This window comes from Hemiscyllium ocellatum, chromosome 39 (genome assembly GCF_020745735.1).
Source record: "Hemiscyllium ocellatum isolate sHemOce1 chromosome 39, sHemOce1.pat.X.cur, whole genome shotgun sequence".
NCBI classification, from domain to species: domain Eukaryota; kingdom Metazoa; phylum Chordata; class Chondrichthyes; order Orectolobiformes; family Hemiscylliidae; genus Hemiscyllium; species Hemiscyllium ocellatum.
In genome coordinates this window covers 26,961,751-26,984,291 of record NC_083439.1, presented here as the reverse complement: position 1 = coordinate 26,984,291, position 22,541 = coordinate 26,961,751, and the positions used below count along the sequence as shown (strand labels likewise).

General features: G+C 39.8%; 1 pseudogene; it reads right to left on the bottom strand.

Annotated features, from left to right (window-relative positions):
- Window positions 1-2,338: 2,338 nt before the first annotated feature.
- LOC132834204 (cartilage intermediate layer protein 1-like) lies at window positions 2,339-22,541 on the bottom strand (annotated as a pseudogene).

The window sequence follows — 22,541 nt, the reverse complement described above, 5'->3', positions numbered from 1 at the left end:
AGGATACCATGGCAACAAAGGGAAGGGCATATCAAAATGGAGACACCTCCTCTTCAAATAGTTCGAACTTTGGAGCTCGAACACCACTGTATGGGCTGGGGATCCTGTCTATAGGGAACAATATGTTTGCCCAATTCGGGCAAGTAAAGAGAGAGTCTCTGAGTTTACCTGGGCCATTGGTCCCATTCTGTGTTGCTAGAAGGGCCATCCCTATGCAGGGGAATACCAATTTGTTTCTGTTAACTAGCCCAAATAGGCTTTTAATTGGGTCCATTGGCTATGTATTACTTTCAGGTGTACCCTCCTCATCATGACATTAGGAAACCAGCCAGAGGTTGAGGATGAGTGCAGAATAGGCATGCAGGCTTCAAGTGTGAATTCTACTCTTGACTGCTGCTGGTTCCAGTCTCAATAAGGGCTAAAAATGTACCTCTACTGCCTACCTCGAGTACCTTTGTCCCTAAGATGGTGACATCATACACTTTTCACTGTACTCCTGCAGGGTAAAAACAATGACTGCAGATGATGGAAACCAGATTTTGGATGAGAGTGGTGCTGGAAAAGCACAACAGTTCAGGCAGCATCTGAGGAGCAGAAAAATCGACGTTTTGGCCAAAAGCCCTTCATCAGGAATACAGGCAGAGTGCCTGAAGGGTGGAGAGATAAATGAGAGGAGGGTGGGGGGTGGGGAGAAAGTTGCATAGTGTACAATAGGTGAGTGGGGGTGGGGATGAAGGTGATAGGTCAGAGAGGAGGGTAGAGTGGATAGGTGGAAAGGAAGATAGGTAGGTAGGACAAGTCATGGGGACAGTACTGAGCTGGAAGTTTGGAACTGGGGTGAGGTGGGGGAAGGGGAAATGAGGAAACTGGTGAAGTCCACATTGATGCCCTGGGGTTGAAGTGTTCCAAGGCGAAAGATGAGGCGTTCTTCCTCCAGGCATCAGGTGGTGAGGGCTTGGCGGTGAAGGAGGCCCAGGACGTCCATGTCCTCGGCAGAGTGGGAGGGGGAGTTGACATGTTGGGCCACAGGGCGGTGTGGTTGATTGGTGCGGGTGTCCCAGAGATGTTACCTAAAGCACTCTGCTAGGAGGCGTCCAGTCTCCCCAATGTAGAGGAGACTGCATCGGGAGCAACGGATACAATAAATGATATTGGTGGATGTACTCCTGCATCCCTGTACTTAAGTACATGTGACAATAAAACCTAAATCTAAAAGCCAAATCTAAATCCGTTTCCATGATGTGTACCTGGAGCTCTGTGGGAAACAATGAACATGACAGTGTGACATATTTCGTGCCAAATCAACAAGTCAATGCCATCAACCATATCCAACACCCTGTGACCACGTTTGCACCTATAATGCTATTGCATTTCTTGACCAAAATGTTAAGATATTCACTCAGTCAATTTCTACAAACCTATTGATCCTTATTTGCTCAAACATGAACAGCAGGGATAATATAGATAAAGAACTTAAAAGCGAATAATATGGATAGGGCTCAGATGGCATGAGTGTGACTTGGGCACTCCTGTTGCACAAGATATTAAATACAGCAACCCTAACCCTGCTGAAATGGTTCTGTATCCCTTACCTCACCTCGCTTCCAGCATTCCATAGAAGCTAATGAAATTTTACATCCAAATTTAAATTGATAGACTCAATTAAGTAGTCAATTCATTTAATTAGAAGTGAGTAGAAAATTAATCAAAATGATTAGATTTGCATAACGCATTGTAAAAACACTTCAAAAAAGTTTGATAGGCATTTCAATATATAGGAGAAACATGCCAATAACAAGGTTATAAGAGTTTCTACTGTATCATGTATCATTAGTTGAGACACTTCGTAGCAGTTTAAAAATGCTGTACATACTTCTGAAACCATAAAATGCTGAAACATCTTATAAAGGATTGCATGCATATGTAGATTTCATTTAGTTTATTATCCAATCTACCTTTGAATTTCATCATAGGAAACAGACTGAAATCTGTAGAATTACTGGGAATTACTGATAGAGTCCAGGAAGGATAGATTGCTTCATACCTCCCTCCAGGGATTTGAACACTAGAAAGAAAAACTGGTTATGCTGCAATAAGCCTTTTGTTTTTCAAGTTATTCTATTAGTGATATGACAGGAAATCATTATTAGAACTAGAGAGCAGCATTCAAATTTCATTGAAGCGCTCTGGAATTGGAACTGATTGATGTTTATCTGAAATAAGCCACATTGATTAAACTGGCAAATGTCAGCCCAGTTTCTCAGAGTAAACAGTTAATGTTAGTTTCCAATCCTAGTAGTTGAATTGCGCCCTATTTCCACTGAAAGTTATATAGTGATTACAGGATTTCCTGATTCATGAGAGCCTACAATAATAAGAATTTCACAATTGTTCCAACTCAGGAGGAGACTCTTGTTCCCATCATGTCTGTGTTGGCTCTCTGCAGAAGAAATTAACCAAATACTACTCCTCTGATTTCATCCCGGTAACCCTGCCATCCTCACCTTGTCTGACCTACATGTAACTCCAGACCCACAGCAATGCAGTTCACTCTTAACTGTCCTCTTGGCAGTTAGGGATGGGCAATAAATGGTTGGCAATGACAAGATCCCATAAGATAAACAAATAAATGGATTTCCTAAAAAACATCAAGTAACATAAACTATCAATTTCAAATTAAGGAAAGTCCTGCAAGTACTATAATTCTAACATAAAAATGAGGAAAATGGCTTAATATTTCAAATTGCACAGCATAGAACATTTAGAACATAGGTAAAGACAAAATATATTAAGAAAGTAGCTCACCTGATTTTTTTTTCCTTTTTAGAAATTGTGCATAGAACTTACATTTTTCATTTTTTTAATAGTACAGGTAAGTTCAAAGAGCAAACCAGTTGCATAGCATGTCAAAGGTAGGTTATGTTGCATATTCATAGTACCAAACATGTATTTCTAGAAGAGTAAACAAATAACATTCATAATAATAAGAAAAAAAAATACTGATAACAGGCTATAACTCCAAAATTTTCAATGTGCTTTTGACATCCTGCTTCTTTTGTGATAAGCTGGGAGGACGGTTTCTGCTGTTGGCAGGATTACACAGTCATTGTGTGAATTGTTCAGATATTGCAGTTAGTGCAACTCTGCTGGTAGCCTGAAAAATTTGCTTGTGCATACATCTCATTTTGCACTGGCCATTTGAAATATCAAGAAAAAAAAACTCTTGATAGTCACAAGAAACCTCTGGATGAAGGTTAACTTTTACTTATCGTTTCAGAGTGGCCAACTGCCCCTGACTGCTACAAGGAGCTTTTCGTTTCAGTTTGATATTGAAACTTCTGGCATCAAGAAAAAGAAAATCATGCAACTATCTCACCTCCTGGTTTTCCATTCAAGGATGAATCTGAGAAAGAACATATCTCTGGTCAGTAATCAGAAGTGACCGATAAATGAAGGGAACATATTGGCTAATTATCATAAGACTCATTAATAGCTTGGATTTTTTTAAACATGTCAACAGAAAACCCCTTGACATAAAACCTGCACCTCTACTAAACCGAAGTATACTGAACTTGTAAGAAAGATGATTTTCCAGAAGTTCAAATGGTTGAATGCCCATCTTCAAATTTGGAAAAAGGCTTTGTAATTTCTGCTGGCACAGTATGATATTGGGCTGACTGTGGGCATTCATTTTAAAGACATGAGATTTTCTCTCGAGAGAACCACAACCAAACATCCATTAATTCTGCTAGTAATGAAGATACTATTTTCTCAGAAAATTAGTTCATCTTGTTAACAATGAACAGGACTCTCAAAGTCATTTAAGAGACACAAAAGTCAAAATTTAACACTTTGCACAAGTCAGAATCCAACTTTGATTGGGACAAAAATATGAGATGACAAAGTAACTTAATTGGTTGTTTCAGAAATAATTGGCTGATAATTCTTTAGATTCTCCTTAGACTCATGGTGGTGCCACAGGGCTGAAGAATTGCATTTGGTTTCACACCCTTGTTCGAGAAAGCGAATAAAAATAAGCCCAATTACAGGCCAATTACAACCTGGTAGTGGGGAAGATTTTCGAAACATCAATTTGGGATAATGTTAATAGTCACTTGATTGCATGCAGATTAATAAGTAAAAGCTACAACCTGATTTGTTCAGGTCAAGCCATGTTTCAACTAACTTGCTTAAGCTTTTCAATGAGATAAAATTTTAACAGGAAAATAAATACAAATAAAGATAAACTATTTCCACTGGTTGGGGATTCTAGAACTAGGGGGCATTGTCTGAGAATTAGGGCCAGACCATTCAGGAGAGATGTTAGGATGCAATTCTACACACAAAGGGTGATAGATGTTTGTAACTGTCTTGCATAAATTACTCTGGATTCTGGATCAGTTGTTAATTTTAAATCTGAGATAGATAATTTCTGTTAGGTGAAAGTATTAAGAGATACAGGCCAAAGACATGTAAGGAGTTAACCACGGTTTGAAATTGATCTCACTAAGCAGTAAAACAGGAATAGCCTATTCCTGTTTTTAATATTCCTATGTTCCTAACAGAGAAAGTTAATGATGAGGGTGATGCTATTAATGTGGTGGACATGGACTTTCAGAAGGCATCTAATGAAGTGCCACTCAACAGGCCTCTGAGCACAGTTAGAAGTTGTGGAATTAAAGGGACAATATCAACAAAACTGAGACAATGTCAAAGAATTTTACAGCAAGACAAGTGGTAAATCAGCCTCTGGTATATGCTGGCTCTCTGAAAGAAACCCAGTTTGTCATGTTATCCTGTTCTTTCCTCATAGTGCCACAACATTTTTCTTTTTGTGTAGGGATTCCAATTTACTTCTGAAAATTATTGTTGAAATTTATTTCAGGTATCCTTTTGAACAGTGCATTCCAGATCATAAACAGTCACTGCATAAAACGGAATCCTCAGTTTTCTCTGAGTTATTTATTAATTATGTTAAATCTGTCCTCTGGTTCCTGATCCATCTAATATTAGAAACTTTTTCTCATTATCCCCTCTATCCATATCTATCGTAACTTTGACTATCTCTTTTTTATTTTAACTTGAACAAATCTGCATTTTGATAAATAATTTTACCGTCTCTTCTCTCTCCACATATCTGACACCCCATATCCTTGGTACCATTTCAGTCAATCTATGCCGTCTCTGAAGTTTTGACTTATTTTCTAATAAGTATTCCTCTTAAAGAATATGGGGCAAGGACAGGTATATGGGAGTTGTGTCATAGGTCAACCATGATCTCCCACAAAATGGGTTAAATGGTCAACTACTCTTCCTATATGTGCTGCCATGCATTGAACGCATTGCCCCTTTGAGGTCTATCTGATGTTCTTTCTCTGTATTAATGAAAATTGCTCCCTTTCAATTTTCTCTACTGTTCTCTTTTGAACTTTCCACTATTGCAACTGTTTCCACAATATTCTCAGGCAGTTCATTTCAGTTATTTAGCAAAATAATTGTTCGAAACTCATTTTATATTGATAACACTGCAAGGCAGATTCAGAAAGCACCATTTGTCAAGCTGGCTTAGCATTATTTAAACATGGTATTGTAATAACTTTCAAATGATCAACATTTAGTTGTACATAATAAATCAGGCTCATCCTTAAGTCATGGAACCTAAAGGTCCATTGTGCTCAGTTTGTGCCATTTTTCATTGAAAAGCAGCTGTATCAGAAAGCCATTAATTTTAAAGTCTCATTCTGTATCTTTTGGAATTAACTGTGTAGCAAAAATGTAGATGTTTCCCATCCAAAGATTCCCACACTTATTTGGCCAGATTTCAGGATGCTTTCAAAAGCTGGGAGTTTTCCAAGCAGTCATTAAAAAAAATCCAAGATTTCCCAATCAGCAGAACTTCAACAACAAACAGCATAAAACTCTAATCCTGAGTGACCTATATAGAAGCATTTGCTCATTAATTTAATTTTTTTCTCTCTTGGCACATTCCCAGAATACACCCTTAAAGCAACATGTCCTTAAATCTTTCAGGAATTAAATTCCAACATGCTTGATGATCAATACTAACGAAAGAATGTTAGATAGAAATCATCCCCAGATTTGTTCATGGTTTAATAAAGAGATGCAGCCAAGGTACAAGACAGCACTAGCTATGAAAGTGTATTGGGATGGAAGCTTAATTTATAAATCATTGTTTTAAAGTATAATTAGAACTGTTTGATAAGTCCCTCAAGATGATGTTATTAAGAATCTTTGGCTGTAGTTGTTCCACTGACTGGCCTCTGTGGAACATTGAGCACCACAATGTTGCAGTGTGTCACGCACTGGACAATCCTGGGTCAGAGGTCACAGGCATTAGTTTGCAACAACAGCAGCTTTAAAGGTATAAAAGACAGTGAGTGCACAGAATCATTGCACACTGTTCTGGGTGTTGGGTTTACACATCCAGTATGCTCAGCAGCCAGCTGCTGTAGCAAGTCTAGCCACAGATTAAAAACACTCATGTGTTAAGAATGAAAACAAATCTCTGCTTATGTGTTACCCTCCTGCAGAAACACAATATGAGATTCTCATCGTATGGATCACAAATTTCACCTCACTTTTTATTAAAAGCTGAAGCTCTGTGTACTGCTAACTCATTTTGCTTTCCTGTTCTCTGCTATTTCGAGATTTGGATGGGGCTAGAAAGGGAAGGGACTTGTTTGTTTCAGAGGATCTATTTGTTTGTGAGCTTGCCTGTGGACTTCGCTAAAACAACAAAATATAGGTCCAGAATGGGTGGGTGTCATGGGGGATGGATTGGGTGGGTGGTAATTGGGTGATCTGGCTGCATGTTTCACTTCAACAGCATTGTCTGTTCTTGGTTAGCTCTGGAAGTGGTCATCCACGGTTGATTTGAAGTCATCCATGACTATAGGGTAGTTCAGGGTATCAAAGTTATCTACTGACACTCACAGTTGTGTTGTGTTTTACTTATTCATGCATTGTCACTGCACTGTACATTGTTATTATTATTTACTTTATGAATGAGGAGCTTGAGTTTTGTTTCCAGGTACATGGATGGGATAGGTGTGGAAGGCTATCGACTAAACACAGGCAGATGGAACGAGATTAATTGTGAAAAGTGGGCGGCGTACACAAATTGGGCTGAAGGGCCTGTTTCCATGCTGTAGACCTCTACTCAAGCATGGTGATACCGAAACAACTTAATATCACTCCTGCAGGTTCTTGTTCTTTATTAAAACCTATAAACTGTTCATTAACTAAGTAACTGGATGGAAATGAGCTGAAGACTTCCAAGACCGATCACAAATGAAGTAAAAGATACCTGTCTTGTCTCTGCTATGAATGTTTGGCAAGAACAGTATTTCTTGCCGGCTCATTTTGATATAAAAATGTTTAGTTAATGCAAAGTAAACTGCCTTGATAGATGACGAGCAATGTGGCCATAATCTACACTATCTCACAATGTTCTCTCACAACTGATCCTGGATTTCATGTCAGGAAATCAACATGTTCTAAGATTAGAATACATAGATTTCTAACAATTGCTTTCAGCTTAGTAATTAATCTTGTACGTGTTGTAAGAAATTTGTTCCAGCAAATCTTAAAAATACTACTAAGCAGATGATTCTTCATATTAATTATTTTTCCCAAATTTCGACTGATTTGGTGTTTTGAATGTTGTTCCAAAAAACTGGTACAAATCCTTCCACTGGGCACCGCTATGGATCAAGTCAGTCAGACCACAGTGTTTAGTTTTATTGACCCAATCTGGATTCCATAGCTCCCCAGAGACAACAGGAACGTAAGGGCTACAGGTATTATCATTCTTTAACCTTTATGCTATAGTAGCAGCTCATCAAAGATTAATTTAAGCTGCAATTTTGTCTGTAGCTTTTGCAAAGGAACATACAAGTCAATACTATTTAACCAAACATTTTGTTTAAGTGTAAAGCTTTAGAACCCAGCTCTTTTACCAAGCTTTCAGTTTGCACCATTTAATATTTCCTTCTTTGGTTTTCCATTGATTTTTATCAGATGTTACTATGATATGCCCTGGGACTATGCTCTCAGTTAATTGTGCTGCATGAATGCAAGTTTTTATTGTTTGATTTATTTATTTGTACACAAACATGCTATGCCATTTATTGCATAAAATCAGATGAATTTCAGTGCGTGTCACAAATCAATAGCCCGAATTTTGATATTTACAAATACTCATCTTCATCTTGTTCACCAAGTTTTGGATTTTAGCCAAAAGAAGTACGAAATTTCAGCTATTAGTATAAATACTTTTAAAACGTAGGTTAAACAAAGAACTTACATTTAGAAGCCTAAGGGGAGGTGGTGTTATGGTAAGTTTACTGGCCTAGTAATCCAGAGACCCAAATTATTGCTGGAGAGACATGAGTTCAAATCCCCTTACGGCAGATTATGAAATTTCAACGTAATAAAATTCTTGCTTACCTAATGATGAAAGTGTAACCATTGTTGGTTGTTGCGAAAACCCATCTAGATAATTGTTGCCTTTTTGAGAAAGAAATTTGTAATCCTTACATGGTCTGGCCTACAGACCATCTCAAACCTGTCGCTGCTTAATTGCCATCTGAAACAACTCAGTCAGTTCAACAGGCAATTAGAGATAGGCAATAAATGATCAAAAATAAAAATAATCCACAACCTCAAAACATCCCAAAACACTGCACCATTGGTAAGTTACTTGTCATATTTAGTTACTGCTTCTACATGAGAAAGACTAACTTTGGGTGTATGAACAAGCAAATAAGATAATCTGACGTTTGTTCTCTTCTATTTCTAATGTTGATCAGAATGCAAGAAGCCCTCCTGGCTCTTCTGTCAGTAGCACTCTCAAACCTTTATTGCATGGTTTGCAAGTAGATAGAGGTTTTCATGTGATCAGGTGAAAAGAGGGTTATTTGAGGTTATCTAATCACTCAAAAACATACACTGCTTGAGTCCATGACTTTCTTTTACATAAGAAATCTTTAGTTATGACACCAGATCTATATACATACAAGGACCTTCACCTGAGTGTAGTGCTTCTGCCTCTCTTCAGATCTCCCGAGATATCATTACATCTTCAGCATGTATCAACTCAGGAATCTGTTCCCCTGATACATATCCAACCTGCATTTTGGATCCACCAGCAGATCATGAGGAATCCCACCACTGTTATCCAACAGAATAGTTTAATATTTTCCAGTAATGTTGTTAACCTCATTGCTGTACAAACAGTGCTCTGCTTTAGCAGTCCACCTGAAGTACAGCACACCTGACAGTACAGCTGGCCGTCAGTGTTACCGTCAGTGTTATCAGCACTGTCAGTTCAGTTGATGCACTGGAGTTGGATTTGAATGCACAACCTTCTGGTGTGGATGTTACCAACTGAAATTAAACTGAGAACCTGACAGAAAGCTTTGATGAATTAATAAAATCTGATTTCTCTTTCACACAATTAAAAAAGTATGCTTTCTATTCTCTCTTTTAACTAAACAAAACAACGTGTTTCTATATCAGAGATATTTCCACATTTAAAACATTCCTCTTTGTAGCAATATTGCTCTTAAATTTATAATCTTGTTGATATATATTAAATGTGGATTTATTCAGTTCAGTTGTATCAATTACTCACTGCACCTATTAAGGAAACAAAATCTTAGCAAAATATTTCAGTGCTGTATATTTACAAAAACATTTGCCACCAAAATTAAGTATCAAAAGGAGTTTTAAATAGTGGTGCATTTATCCAATTTCATAACTGAGAAATTTTAGATAATGTTTGGATTAAATATAAACCATCATTATTAAAGGTCTCTGTCAAGAGGGTAGATTTAATCCAACAAAATATATAAATATTAGCAGTAGCACATACGATTAACAAATAATATTGAGAATTATGTAGCTGTAAAAGTCAGGCTCAATGAGCTCTCGTTTTATTTTAGGTTTAAACCATTGATTACTCCAGATTAGATTGGGCTTCAAATGTATTTTTGCTTTTAATAAATAGTGACATCTGTGCGATGGAATGCAAGGTGCCCTTTTACATATATGTTCTGCTGCATTACACATCTGACTGTCTATTGATCATAAGGCTGGCATCAAAGCAATGAAGTTAATTATAGGAAAACATTAAACTATTCCGTTGGATAACAGTGGTGGGATTCCTCATGATCTGCTGGTGGATCCAGAATGCAGTTTGAATTTGTATTGGGGGAAACAGATTCCTGAGTTGATACAGACAGATATCATGTACAATGGATGTGGAAACATCTGTGAAGAAGACAGACGTAACATCTCAAGTAGAATTTAGCATTTTCTCCATCTTCCATTACCCCATTTCCAAATGACTATAATTAAAATGTAAAATATTAGTGTGTGCATACAAGCCACATGCAATTCCACAGTGGGGAAACTGTCCATTGATAGAACCTTCCAACATCCAATAACCTTACGTTTTAGATCCCTCTTTTTCTTACCATAATAATGCAGTCTGGTTGAAGATTTGTAGCTCGGGTGTCCGTTGTTGTGGTTCTGTTCGCCGAGCTGGAAGTTTTTGCTGCAAACGTTTCGTTCCCTGGCTAGGGAACATCATCAGTGCTATTGGAGCCTCCTGTGAAGCGCTGCTTTGATGTTTCTTCCGGTATTTATAGTGGTACCACTATAAATACCGGAAGAAACATCAAAGCAGCGCTTCACAGGAGGCTCCAATAGCACTGATGATGTTCCCTAGCCAGGGAACGAAACGTTTGCAGCAAAAACTTCCAGCTCGGCGAACAGAACCACAATAATAATGCAGTTATGGGTGGTCTATAAAAAGTCTCCTGGTCAAACAGGGAGGCTCTGCATCACAACCAATGCTTTTCTGCCCAATTCCATTGCTATTTTCATAAAACTTAAGAATGAAAAAGTGTTTTTCAAATTTAGATTTCACCATTAAGATTGGCTTCACTTTAGCATGCACACATCACTATTATTAGCGGAGACTATCTAAATCAAGGAACTAAATGTTCTGGCACAAGCTATGGGGTGCCTTGCATTGATGCTTGGGTGGGAGTTAGGGACATTTTCTTTCTTGTGGGAAAAACAATGTTGTGTTTTACTATTGATTGTTTGAAGGTTTATGTTAGTGTTGGACTTGCCTCTCTGTTCGACATGAATGATCCTGCAGGTTTTACCATGACCTTTTCAAGCATTGTAAGGGACATTTCCATATGGTTTTGGTAATTTCAAAGTCTTGCAAAGACTCAGTCAGGTGACACCCTGTGATCATTCTTTCACATGCCCAACAATCATAACTCCAGCCACACCCCTTTCTGTACCAGCTGCTTTCTCTTGCAGCCTTCCCTCATGCCATTGGTTCCAACAAAGAATACCACAGCCTCAAACACATACACACAGCTGACTAGTACAGGCCACCTTTAACAGATAGTGAACCAGATGCCACAAGATTTGCATGTATCGTTCATTTCATCTTGAAAGCAGGACGTAATTGACAAAGGAGATATTTTTACCAATATATATTCACAGCAAGCAAATATTTCACAAGCACAAATAAGTTGGCCAGCATGAGGCATGGCCCACCTCAAATGAGCTACTGTCTATATCTCTGCATCTCAAACCTATTGTCAGGAAATCAAAATATCAGTTCTTGTTGAATTCTGTCACCCCCTGCTCCCCATTTCCCTGTTTTTGGAAGATTTATAAAACTCTGCACTATCCACCCCCTCCCCACAATGTGTTTAAAATGTGGATCACTTCAGTGATGATGACTGTATCATTGCACCATGTTTCTAGAGGAATAAGGCATAAGTTTAGAAGTTCATGACAGACCAGATTTCTTTAAGAAAAGAGTTGTTATTGGAAATCTAAAATGCATTTCAGCATGTCAAAATTTGAATGTTTAAGATGGGTTAATGTTTCATGTTTTAATGTTTCATGAAGTCTATTATCACAGGGGTGTTAATTCCTGTTATTTCCCATCACCTCTTTGGTGCTCAGGTATTCTGTTTAAATGGCAGTTATCGGTTTTAGCAAAGCAAATTTCACTGGTCAGAAGTTTTGCCATCTATTAGCTGTTGTGGTGGGTAATTCTTGAAATTGCCGGTCGGACAGTTTTAAAGATTTGTGCAATTGCTGAGAAGGCTCATTAAAAATCCTAAAGCACCTGTAATGTTACCATTTGTAAACGGATAACTGGGTTTGTGATCCATTTTTTTGTTAATGGCCTTAAAGATGGTCACAATATTTCTCTTTCTATCAAGTCCTATAAGCTTAAAAAAAAATAATGGTACCACACAAAACATTAAATATACTTTAATGGCAGGCTGTATAAATTTCATTTTTGGGAGGGTGTTTAATCATGATTTAAAATACAGAGGAGACATAGTATCATTTAAGGTGATATTTATCATTTATTTTTTACTACCACAACCATCAAAAAGGGAAAAATGACTGAGTGCACTATGCTGATCTATGATAATAGCAATGTGTCATGCAAATGAGTGAGATGACATATCAGAGGTACTTGTGTATCTTAATAATTCATATGTGATACACTGAGTAAGGGACTTGCTACCATCCATCAGTGACAGGACAGAAAATGATTTAACTAGAAAAATCAGCCGGAAAAGCTTCAGTGACCACTTACAGCACAGTGAATAATGAAAACTAGCAGATCAAAAGCTAATATGTTACTGGAGACAGTGGAATAGAATAGACACTACCAGGAAAGTGATGTCCCCTCTGCCAAAGTACAAACACAATGCTAATCAGTCCCAAGCACAAGAGGCTGGCGCAGTTGTTAATCACATTTGTTTAGCTTTAGTTGGACAGTGGCTGCCAATGACCTGTCTGCTCCAAAAATGTTGCATGTTTGTGAATCACGATGGGTTAACTCCCCAGTTCCCAGCCCAGATGACCATTTTCTAAGTCATGTATTGTTTGTTGACTATCAGCTTAACTCAGCTGGCTTTCTGCCACTGGGTGGACAATTAAAGCCAAAAGTATTGGCAATCCTGCCAAAGACCAAGGGTCAAGTAGCAAGAGGACGCCTTGATCTGTTTTCTCAGGCCAACATACCCAGTCCCTCGGCACTCAGGTTTCATAAAAGCAAATCATTAATGAAGTCATTTATCATGCACTGAGATGTCACCCAAATTAAATATCGGAAGGAATATTGTTTCAGTTTTTTTAACAGTAATGCCTTTTCCGTTTTCATTACTGACAAGTTTGAGGTAGCATTTTGAATTAAATAAAAACCACAGTTATTAAATGAAACAATTGAGGACTGTTTTAACCCAATACCTGCATGCAAAAATGTTAGTGCTACCACAACTGGCAAAGGATTGAAAAGCAATTAAGTTTGATGTAGCAGTAATCAGTAAGACTAAATTAACTCTTGTTTTATTTTGTTTCAGACTCAGATGCTCCAGATCAGACTCAGCTTTAAACTTGCTTTCTGCTTCTGTTAAGTATCATTACTTTTGTGATGAGGTACAGATTGCTTTTTGTGTATTATCACCCTAACCAACTGCCTATTGAATATAAGGCTGTCATTGCAGCAACGCAGATAATTGTTGCAAAGCTAAAAACCTCCTCAGTGCAGCAAAAATTGGGATTCCTTGTGTTCTACTATTGGGTCTATGCTGTATTTTCAAGTGGTATGTTGGGAGAGACAAGTTCATGAGCTTTGGGGTCTGTGTTCACTGCCAGACTCGATGGTTTGAGTCCATTCCACTGATCCACGTCAAAATGTCCAAAGTAGAGCAGGGTGTGTGTGTGTGTGTGTGTGTGTGTCTCTGTGTGTGTGTGTGTCTCCGGACAGTGTATTGACGGTCTAACTAGGCTCATAAACTTGCACGCAGTAATCAGCATTGACCTAAAGGTTCACAAGTAGCTGGATTTTATTGGCAGTGATTATAAAACTGCTTCCAAAAGAATGTTTCCCAGTCTCTTGAGTTTAAGAAGGAACTTTTATGTTGGGTGTGTTCAAAGTAATTACAGTCCAAACAAGTCAGGGTTAAATCAATTTGTTGGGACAGGATAGAGGAAGCTTTGTTTTGCATCTGTACTGTGCTTTATAAACCTTGGAAGCTTTAACATGCTCAAAGTGTGTTGATGTTTGAAGGAGAGGTAATTTTCTCCTTTTGTTTTAGCCCCTAGATTTACTGACTCTCTAGTTTGAATGCATTATGACAAATAAACAACTGAGCTGCCAATCAGATAATGTGCTAATGAGTTGAGTTGCCCATTAACCCCATCAGCAGATGCATCAGTGTAGCTGTAGGCTGCAAATTTGAGTGCTAATGGAAGGGAGATAGTAGTAGAAAGCTCATCTTACCAATGAAATGTTTCAGAGTGTCGCATATCGTCTGACAGAAAGGTGAAAATGGGGATTGTTGTACATCACAAAACCCTGATTAAATTCATTATGAGTCTGTACCCCTCATTCAGGCAAGTGACACTGCTGACCAGCCATGGAGGAAAACTGCCACAGTTAGAACAATAGAGGGATACAGGACAGTAGGAGGAAGTCATCCAGGACCAATTTCAGGAGATCTCAGACCCAACTCCATGTAATAGACTGCCTCAACAATTAACAAAATACTTCAGATGATGTGAAACAAACATAGAGAATGCTAGAGGAACTCAGCATCCTGAAGATTCACATCAGATTTAAAATGTTAATTCTGTTTCTCGTTCCACCTATTCTGCCAAACTAGAGTCACAGTGATGTACAGCACAGAAACAGCCCCTTTGGTCCAACTCATCCATGCTGACCAGTTATTCTAACCTAATCTAGTCCCATTTGTCAGCATTTGGCCCATATCCCTCTAAACAGTTCCTATTCATATACTCCGCCTAGATGCCTTTTAAGTGTTGTAATTGTACCAGCCTCGACCACTTCCTCTGGCAGCTCATTCGATACATGCACCTTTTAAATCTTTCCCTCTCATTTTAAACCTATGCCCTCTAGTTTTGGACTCTCCTACCCTGGGGAAGAAAAATCTTGGCTATTGACCCTATCCATGCCCCTCATGATTTTATAAACCTCTATAAGGTCACTCTTCAATCATCGATGCTCCAGGGAAAATAGTCCCAGTTTATTCAGCATTCTCTTTGTTTGTTTTAATATCCATTTCAGTTTTAACCTGCCTTCTCCTGACAAGTTGCAGACTTTTTATTGCAAGACTCTGTTACTGGAATGGAGTTCATTGGATCTGATATGCTGCACCCTGGTATTTGGGACTAGATTGTTAAAGGAAGTCATGATTTGGAGATGCCAGTGTTGGAATGGGGTGTACAGAGTTAAAAATCACACAACATCAGGTTATAATCCAACAGGTTTATTTGGAAACACTAGCTTTCGGTGTGCTGCTCCTTCATCAAGTGGTTGTAGAGTATAAGATCGTAAGACACAGAATTTATACCAAATGTTTACAGTGTGATGCAACTGAAATTATATGCTGAAAAAGACCTGGATTGTTTGTTAAATCTCTTTAGAATGAACATGTTGGTTTCAGTTATTTCATATGTCAATGCAGAACTTTTTTAAAGTTACATTGTCAAGTGAAATTTAACAATTGGTGTCATGTCAGCCCAGATAATGCATTGAAGGTGTGAGGTACCCTGTGTGAGACTGTCTGTGCCCCACTGTACAGGCTGATTCTAATCTAAAAAAAGGAAGTGGAAGATTTAACAACAAATTTCAGCGGTTCAGGCAAATGTTTGTAGGCTTTGTCAGTAATGGCAGGTAATGATCGCAAGAACAGTGAGTTTCAGGGATAGAAAACTCAGAGGACAGCAGGACAAAGGTTAGGAATGACATGATTTAAAGATGAAAATTTCAAATATGTTGGAGGAACTGGGAACTATTTGTGAACAAGGAAGTACTGAGGTGACAGGACAGGAGTTAGAAGCAAATGTTGATCCCATAAGGACCACTGGTGGTGATAGTTACTACAAAAAGAGTAGGGTGAAGGAGGTTACACTGACTGCTTTCTGATTTTTCTGCAAATTTTGTTAAGGGGTATTTATTTGTTTGATGGGTCAAGACTCTATAAAAACTTCAGAGAAAGACCTTTCAGATAAGGGCGGCACGGTGGCACAGTGGTTAGCACTGCTACCTCACAGCGCCAGGGACCTGGGTTCAATTCCCGCCTCAGGTGACTGACTGTGTGGAGTTTGCACGTTCTCCCTGTGTCTGCGTGGGTTTCCTCCGGGTGCTCCTGGTTTCCTCCCACTGTCCAAAGATGTGCAGGTCAGGTGAATTGGCCATGCTAAGTTGCCCGTAGTGTTAGGTAAGGGGTATATGTAGGGGTATGGGTGGGTTGCGGGTCGGTGTGGACTTGTTGGGCCGAAGGGCCTGTTTCCATACTGTAAGTAATCTAATCACGATTTCCTTTACTTAAAATTGGAAAAATATTCACAGATTTATGCTTTCTGTCCTTCTGCTTGAAGAAGATGCCACATGCTGGTCCTAAGGGAAAAATGCATGACCGGTATCCAATGTACCTGTTCTGCTTACACTAACATCCATCTGACTTTTTCAGTGATGATGTTCCACAGATAGTAGACTTGTATAAAATGAGAACACAATATATTTCATCAGAATACAATGCTATAATTAAAACAGAAAATAGTTATTCAACCGACCGACTATAGATTTCACTCAAACGTCGGGAAAGCAATTTATCAGAAGAATTTGGCTTCAATCTCGGCCAGGAGGCTTGGATGGAGGAAAAGGAGACCTTTATCGATGGGGAAAGTACAGATCCCTGTCATGTAGGAAAAGCCACAACCCGGATTCACAGCCAACAAGCAGAAAACAGACAGCAGGTAGAGAAGCAGGGGATCCCAGGGATGGGCAGACTGTGGTCAGGGGAAGATTATTGTGGATGCTATGACACAATTTGGAGGGGGGACAGCAAATAAATTTCCTGAAAGATACTTACTGAAGAGATACTTATTAAAGGCAGCACAGTGGCACAGTCCCTTACAGCACCAGGGATCAGGTTTGGGCAACTCTCTGTGTGGAGTTTACACATTCTCCCCATGTCTGGGTGGGTTTCCTCTGGTTCTCTGGTTTCGTTCCACAGTCCAAAGATGGGCGAGTTAGGATGGATTGGCCATGCTAAATTTCCCATAGTGTCCAGGGATATGTAGGCTAGGTGGCTCAGCCATGGGAAATGCAGGGTTACAGGTATACACTGGGATATTCTTTGGAGGATCAGGGCAGATTTGATGGGCCAAATGGCCTTTTTCTGCACTGTAGGGATTCCATGATTCAAGGTGGAAAATATCATGGAAGAAGTGGTAGAATATGGGGTGAAGATTAAAGGAGTGAGCAATTGCCAGAAGGATTCTAAGGTAATCTTGCTAGTCTAGGCAGCACAGGGGGAAGTGGTTCTGCACTAGGATTGCTTGTAAACCATGTAGATTTGGCCATTTGTGATTCCATTCACCTGTTTAAAAAGATTGTTTTTGGGATATGAGCTTCTCTGGTGAGTCCAGCACTCACAGTCCATCTCTAGTTGCCCTGATCTGGTAGTAGTGAGCCAGCTACAATTGAATGGTTTGCTAAGCTATTTCAGAGGGCAGTTTGGACATGGTCCAGGGTGGTAGAATTGCTTCCCTGAAGTATATCTTCTTAGATTAGATCACTTACAGTGTGGAAACAGGCCCTTCGGCCCTACAAATCCATACCAACCCTTCGAAGAGCAATCCACCCAGACCCATTCCCCTACATTTACTCCTTCACCGAACACTACGGGCAATTTAGCATGGCCAATTCACCTAACCTGCACATTTTTGGACTGTGGGAGGAAACTGGAGCACCCAAAGGAAACCCACACAGACACGGGGAGAATGTGCAAACTCCACACAGATAGTTTGCCTGAGGTGGGAATTGAACCCAGGTCTGTGGCACTGTGAGGCAGCAATGCTAACTACTGTGCCACCATGCCCCCCTTCTCTTCATTTCAAAAATACCCATTATTCACAAAAACATCTTTATATGCTTACATAGTCACAAATGCAGTTCAGTTCTCTACAATAGCACATGAAGAAAAATTTGAGCACTTCAAAAAGAAAAGATGAATTATCTCCCAGCTCAATGGATTAACAGAATTGCCTTCCTTCTTCAGGAAGGGTTGATTTTGTGGTTGACTAATCAAGTTTCTCAAGTTTGGCTGTTTGTTGGGAAGAGTTTGTTTAATCTAGGGCACTGGAACACAGGTCCTTGTGCCATTTCTTTCTGCATGGAGCTACTCTCTGCTTTCTATACTTTTTAAATTGACGAAGACTAAACAAATGATCTCTCTGCCTCTTTCCTCTCTTTTATCATCCCATGCTCATGTTATGATTTGGAGATGCCAGTGTTGGACTGGGGTGTACAAAGTTAAAAATCACACAACATCAGGTTATAGTCCAACAGGTTTATTTGGAAGCACACTAGCTTTCGGAGCGACGCTCCTTCATCAGGTGCTCCTTCTCTACAACCACGTGGTGAAGGAGAAGTACTCTGAAAGCTAGTGCTTCCAAATAAACCTGTCAGACTATAACCTGGCGTTGTGTGATTTTTAACCATGCTTATGTTGTTCACCTCAGGGCTTCTTGGGGAGCTCTGTAGACTTTGGAATATAATCTTCCAGCTCTCCTGCTTCTCGTTACAATTAAAGGTCAATGCCAACGTTAGACTTCATGACTCTGGATACACTGTCTGAACTTACATGAAAACATCTCCCCAGTGCTATTTCTTTAGCTGTCCTGGATTCTGATCAGTTACTGTATAGATCCCATTGTTGTGGCCAAGGGGATCGAGTGGAGCCAACATGGTAAATTCACTTGAGTCATTGTTGACGGCAAGAGAAAGGTGGTTGACCAGATATTCCTGTGACATATTGTTCACACTTCCTCTGTAGCATTTACCTTGAGGGATAATCTTCACTAATGTGCGGTCAATGCATTCTTGGTCGTAGAACATTCCATGACACCTGATTCCAAGCTAACTGCAGAGATGCCCAAATGGTCCACAGCATGATAGTTCGCATATTGCGAATGCCATAAATTTCTCCAGCTGTCTGAGAATGGGACCGTCCTGTTTTTCGAGTTCTCACGGTGATCTCTTGAGGGCTGTGGAGTTTCACCTTTCTATAACAAGCTCTGAATTCCAGTGGCCTTGACCACCGTGCAAGATAATCTTCTGTTCAGCTCATTGGGTCATCCTCATCGAAAAGTATAGTGTTAAAAGCATAACTGTCTCCTTCACCTCTGTAAAAGCAGAAATGGCTTACACTAAATGAAGCCTCTTCACATCCTTTAAAATTTTCATAAGGGTAAATAAGACCATTCATTTCACCTGGGACAGTGGCTGTTGGTTTGGCTACATTTCTTTTAAAAGCTGTCTTTTTAACTTTGGCATCTTTGTGATCTGATCTTCTATACTGCAGCTTATTGAAGTAAGACTGCTGAACACTTATTGTATTTGAGTTCATATCTGGGAAAGATGCGACTGCCTCAAGTTCTTCTCCCCCTAGAGTAGCCATCACGTAGGCGGTGTAAGCATCTGGCTGCTGGTCATCACAGAAAGCGGGCAAGCAAGCTCCATTTGGACCAGTAATAACACTGTCAAACCGACCCCAAGCTCTGGGATTAGAGGAAAAGCCTGAAGTGGGTTCTACATTAATAAGTGATGCAACAACTCCTTTGATCTAATTACTTTGCTCGTTCGCTTCAAAATGTTCTAGCTTTAACATAGCACCCTCTGCTTTCAGGGACATCAAGGTTAAAAAGTCTTCTGTTTCGAATCTCCATATTGCCCACTAGAAACTTTCTGTCGTCTCATTTACCTCGTCGAAAGGGAGGACTGCAGATGCTGGAGATTAGAGTCAACAGAGTGGTGCTGGAAAAGCACAGCAGGTCAGGCAGCCTCTGAGGAGCAGGAGAATTGACGTTTCAGGTTAAAGCCCTGATGAAGCCCAGAAAAACCTTCACTTGTCCTGCATTGAGGCTTTCCTTTGTTATTTCATCTATAAAATCAAGAGAACCCATGCCATATGTCCTCAAAGAAAGAATGTCACCTTCTTCATGGGCTGCTGAGGCTAAAGAGACATTCCTTGGATCTCTAAATGTTACACTGGCTTTGACTAACTCCCTGTAAATATCTCCATTCTGCCTGAAGAAGGTGTTGGGAGGAATCTCCAATTCCACGATGGGATTTTGGCTTTTTACTGCCCCCGGTGAGATGGCATTGCTGACAGAACAATCCAAAGTCACTGCTGGCTTCTTCCTTAGAAGCTGAATCTCATGAAAGACAGAGCTGCCTTTTTTGTTAAAGGGAAGAATCTTTGTTGTGTTCACAAGCTTGCCATAACGCTCTACAAAGATGAGCACTAGCCGATCAATGTCTGCAGGAACCTGAATGGAAAATGTTCCCCTGTACCCAGTCATATTAGATTCAATTCCCTACAGTGTGGGAACAGGCCCTTCAGTCCAACCAGTCCACCCTGACCCTCTGAAGAGTTACCCAACCAGACCCATTCCCTCTGAATGACGCACCTAACACTATGGGCAATTTAGCATGGTCAATTCACCTAACCTGCGCACCTTTGGACTGTGGGAGGAAACCGGAGCACCCAAAAGAAACTCACATAGACACGGGGAGAATGTGCAAATTCCACACAGGCAGTCGCCTGAGGCTGGAATCGAACTCAGGTCCCTGGCACTGTGAGGCAGCAGTGCTAACCTCTGAGCCACTGTGCCAATACTAATCGCTTTCCCACTCATGAAAATCAGTCCAAACTGCAGACTTACCATTATCGGCAGCAAGTGCACAGCCGTGGACAATTGCCCTGGTTTCAACACACTTCTGACAATCACATTTGCTGACCACCTTGGTTGGAAGCACATAGTTGATGCAGGAAATCTTCCTTTCCCCTAGTTTCACTGCTCCACAGCAGTAAGCTGTTGAGTCTTTGCATCATGGCTCTGGTTCATGCTCACCACTGCATGTTGCAACAGAACATTTTCCCACATTGTAGTAAAATGACTGAGTCAGATTCTGGTAACTGTCATAAGGAAGCTGTATTAAGTGGCTCTCAGGTTTGGGATTGCATGAAGGAGCACCAAGGGCTGCCAAAACAAAAAAAACCATTGATTTTAAACCTGCATGTTTATTTTACTTCACATCTCTATGAAGAATCTCAAAGCATTTCAGATATGGTGACTGGTGAACACAGGAAGATTCTGTAAAAGGCTCAGTTTTTTTTAATAATGTATATTTTGAGGGTGGAATTCTGGTCACCATCACATGAGCATTTACTGCCGTCCTTCATAAAGTGCCATGATATTTTAAACATTCACCTGATCACCATGATTTATAAAATCATGTGGGGCATGGATAGGATAAATGGTCAAAGTCATTTCATTGGGGTGGGAGAGTCCAGAACAAGAGGGCATAGGTTTGGGTGAGAGAGAAAAGATATAAAAGGAATGTAAGGGGCAACTTTTTCATGCAGAGGGTGGTGCATGAATGGAATGAGCTGCCAGAGGAAGTGTTGGAGGCTGATACAATTACAACATTTAAAAGGCATCTAGATGGGTATATGAATAGGAAGGGTTTTGAGGGATATGGGCCAAGTGCTGGCAGGTGGGACTAGATTGGGTTGGGATATCTGGTCAGCATGGATGAGTTGGACCCCATGGTCAGTTTCCGTGATGTACATTTCTATGACTCTATGACAAGCAAATATTAGATTTTGACTCTATTCCATAAACAAACCAAAAGTATCTTCTTTTGTACAAGAATATATTTCCATGCATTTGAGGCAATGGGAGGGTCCTATAGCTGAACAGATAATCATTTAAGTTCATCAGGAAAACTCAGACGGTGCCCTTTCCCCACTGCGCTTTGGCAGCAGCTGCCCCAAGTTTTAGCACATCCCTCAGCATGTAGTCCTGGACCTTGGAATGTGCCAGTTTGTAACACTTGGACAAGATTAACTCCTTATTCAATTTAATGTCAGATCCCACCCTCTAGGTAATCCTTGTCTGCTGGAAGCCAAGCTTAGAAACTATTTGTCTCTTGTATGGTCAAAGTACCCTTGGTCCGCACTATTAAACTGAGTGGATTGCTGTTTAAAGGAAAGCCATTTGCCTGTGGTAACTATGACTTTCTCCCAAACAAGTTTACATGAGGTTATTGAGTCTTGTTGGTGTGGAATATTTTAAACTAACACAACCAACTGGGAACAGGCACACTGGCCATTTCACACATGATCGATGGTTTGGAAGTCAATTCCTGCAAAGGTGCAATCTGTTCAAACTCGGCTCAGTGCTGCCATGTAAATCTCTGCAAGCAACTTGTGCTGCATCAAAAATCTCTGATGCTATTAAACCGTGGTTTGTCTGACAATTGTTACTGATACAGTGTTTCATATTTATGCCAAACCCAAATAACAAACTTAGTTACACAAATACTGGGGATTCACTTCAATCCCACATACATTCAAACCCGTCAT